This window comes from Monopterus albus, unplaced genomic scaffold, assembly GCF_001952655.1.
Source record: "Monopterus albus unplaced genomic scaffold, M_albus_1.0 scaffold1.1, whole genome shotgun sequence".
Classification (NCBI taxonomy): domain Eukaryota; kingdom Metazoa; phylum Chordata; class Actinopteri; order Synbranchiformes; family Synbranchidae; genus Monopterus; species Monopterus albus.
The window spans coordinates 3,740,423-3,743,657 of record NW_018127881.1 but is presented as its reverse complement, the minus strand read 5'-3'; the positions used below and the strand labels follow the sequence as shown (position 1 = coordinate 3,743,657).

At 38.0% G+C, this 3,235-nt stretch overlaps 1 protein-coding gene across 4 annotated transcripts in view; it reads right to left on the bottom strand.

Annotated features, from left to right (window-relative positions):
- The window catches only part of slc12a5a (solute carrier family 12 member 5a), a 140,113-nt gene that overhangs the window by 30,362 nt on the left and 106,516 nt on the right, over positions 1–3,235 (bottom strand). The gene's annotated exons all lie outside the window — the stretch shown is intronic.

Genomic DNA, 3,235 nt, shown 5'->3' with positions numbered 1-3,235 from the left:
GATGTTAGTTTTGTCAATTAATGTATCTAATCTGTATCTAATCTGTGATTAGAATTGTGCATAAGTTGGGGTACAGGGATCACACAAAGGTAGTTTTCATACAGTCTAAATTGTTAAAATTCTTTGATTTAGTGGGATATAAGACTGCTGTGTTTATGTATAAAGCCAGGAACGACTTATTACCTGGTGGAATCCATAAGTTATTTGATGAAAGGGAGGGGGGATATAATTTAAGGGGTCAGTTAAATTTAAAAATTCATGCTATACGTACAACCAAAATAAATTTTGTGTTTCTATAAGTGGGGTCAAATTATGGAATAATTTAAGTGTGGACATGAAAAACAGTACTAGAATTGTGGAGTTTAAATATAAATATAAATGTATGTGTCATTCAAGATACATGCAAGAATAAGAGATTGAATCAAGAATGCAGGAAGGAAACACTGTTTTATATTTTCTGTGTTTTACTTGTCTGGTGCAGAAATGAATCACCTATGTAGAGATACTGCTTGCAGCCAATGATGCATGAAATTTTTTGTATAAGATGATGTTATGGGGTAGGACTGGATAAGTCTGACTTCTTCCTACTCCATTCAAACATGTACTAGGTATAAGCAAACTGATTCTGGATTAGCATTGGTGGGATCTGTGTAATTATGTGTGTGTTGATGTCATTTGTTCTGCATGTTTGAAAGAATAAATCAAATCAAATCAATACAGTGGAATAACCTTTGCTATTTTCATATTATTGAATTGTAGGTGGGAAGAGAAGGAAAGTGAGGGGGAAAATGAGAGCAAAATGAAGAAAGAGTTAAAGAAATTGAGGAAGTAGAGGATATGACTGCATAAAATGAGGATGGGAGAAAATAATCTTTAGCATTTAAATGAGTTGCAACAGAGGGCAGGGCACCCTTCCCCTTACAGCCTTTGGATTCAGGACCTGGAGGTAATGGGGTAGGCCAAATAACAGATGACTTTCCATCCAGAATATTAAACCTCATTTTATCATGGTGACAAACCTGCATTCATTATCTGGTATACGAAAAAACAAACACACACACACACACACGCAGAGCACTATACTGGCCTGGAGAATCGTGTCTGCAGTACAATACTGACATTTAAAATGGTTGGTCGTGTGTATAATTTCATGATTAATGGCATGATGTGTTCGAGCCTTTCCACATGGAGGCACATTCTTCATTTAATAATGATTCACTAAATGTGCAACAGTTTGGCGGCTCATTAATGTTCTGTCAAAATGTTCCATGACAGAAATAACTGTGCACGTGTTCGATGGCTACAGATATGGGCCGCTATGATCAAGCACCTAGTGAAACTGCTCGGTCAATAATATCCCATCATGCAAGTAAAATATGGGGTCACGCTGTATTTTATTTAGCTGTACAACATGCGGAATTTCTTTCCACAAGTCTTGTGGATTTCTCTAAAGTACGGATTGATGCATACATGTACTGTATGTACACACTCCTGCGTTTTGTTGCTGGCAACCTCTGGAGCGCTGGGTGGTTATGTGTTATGTAAGGAGCTCAGAAGCAGAGAATTTGGGGTTGCTAACACACCGTTCACACTCAGCGTTATTGCCTTGGGGCTCTGCAATGAGCTCAGTGTGACTGATAAGAAAGACTGTGTGTGTGTTTGAGAGAGAGAGAGACAGAATCAGTGAGTTAAAATGAGAGAGGGAACATAAAGTGTTTAAGGTGTTTACCGGTACAAGGATGTAAAGAAAATGCAGTGTCTGTTTGTGCAAGCATAAGGCATTTAACACAGGGAATCTGAGTATCTGTGTTTGTGTGTGTCTGCACAGCTTCCAGCTTTTTCCTCATTATTTTTGATACAATTTGTAGCATAAAATTTAGTGCTATATTTTTTCTGAAGCTACAAGAGAATACTTTCATATATTAATATGCCTATATTAAACAGGGATAATACTTCCAGTTATTAAAATAGCAATGGAATTTCAATATGATATGTTGTCCAATGAAAGTTCAAAATCAGTTACTGCACTAGGGTGGCTCATGATTTAACAGCCATTTTACACTTTGAATATCTATAATTTTGAGATAGTGAATGCTAAACTTTTTTCTCAAAAAAAAGGATATACAGCAGTGTGTGCAACAGTCCATAGAAAAACAGCAAAGACACATTATGCTTTCCCCTCAGTATGCCGTTTCTTTTCTACTGTCACACAGAAGCACGATTGGGAAGCATATTGCCTCCATGTCTGTGCAGGCAACTTTGCTATGGTTGGGATTTGAGGGGGTCGTTCTATAAATACACTCTGTACTGCAGGAGAATCTAGGCTGCACAAACACACAGACATGCCAACATACAGTCTTGCACCAACACTCAGAACAGTCCAGAGAACAGATACATAATCCTGACAATTGATGGCTCAGTTTGAATCAAACAATAATATATGCAAATCTTCACTGCACTATAAATGGAAGAGCAATATTCTAAGTGAAATATAATGTCTCTTGATGCCTGACAGAAGGCTCTCCAGCTGGTACAGGACCCTGTTATGTTTTCAGTGGAAAAACACTTTAGGTAAAATGTATCCACATCCTCTCTACAGAACAGTTTATGTTCCCTGACAATCAAATGGATCAAACAAGTCGAACACAATCTGTTTTCCACAGCCACTCAGATCAATGACAGAAGTGCTGTCGATCCTGTGGGACGAGTCTCAGGGTTGCGATGCGGCGTCAGTCCAACACCGAACAACTCTGAAACATGACTACAGCTCCATGGCACTGACATTAACAGGAGCCAGGGAACATCACAGTGTGTCATCATCCATTTTGTTCTTTTTACAGATTGAAAGTGTGGTGTCTGTGAAATACAATGAAAGACTGGCAGCTTCCTTTTTTCTCCACACCTCAAAGGTTTTGGAACCTTGTTTGGAACAAATGATTGAAGATAGCCCTCAATGATATTTCCATACTGTAATATTTTACTCCACCAATGGGCAATACGATCAAAGTTAATCCTTTCTCTTTAGGGTGTCACTGGGTTTGAAGCAGGGTCAATATGACCACTTAGGAAGTATAAATAGATGAAAATACAACTCTAAAGCTGTTTTAGTGTGTGCCAAGAGGCAACAGTGCAAGTCAACTGTTAGTCCACGAGAATTTATTTTATTATTATTTTATCATTTCACTGTCACACTCCTAAAATTATTGCAAACACATTCATGAGCTGCAGTGTTGCA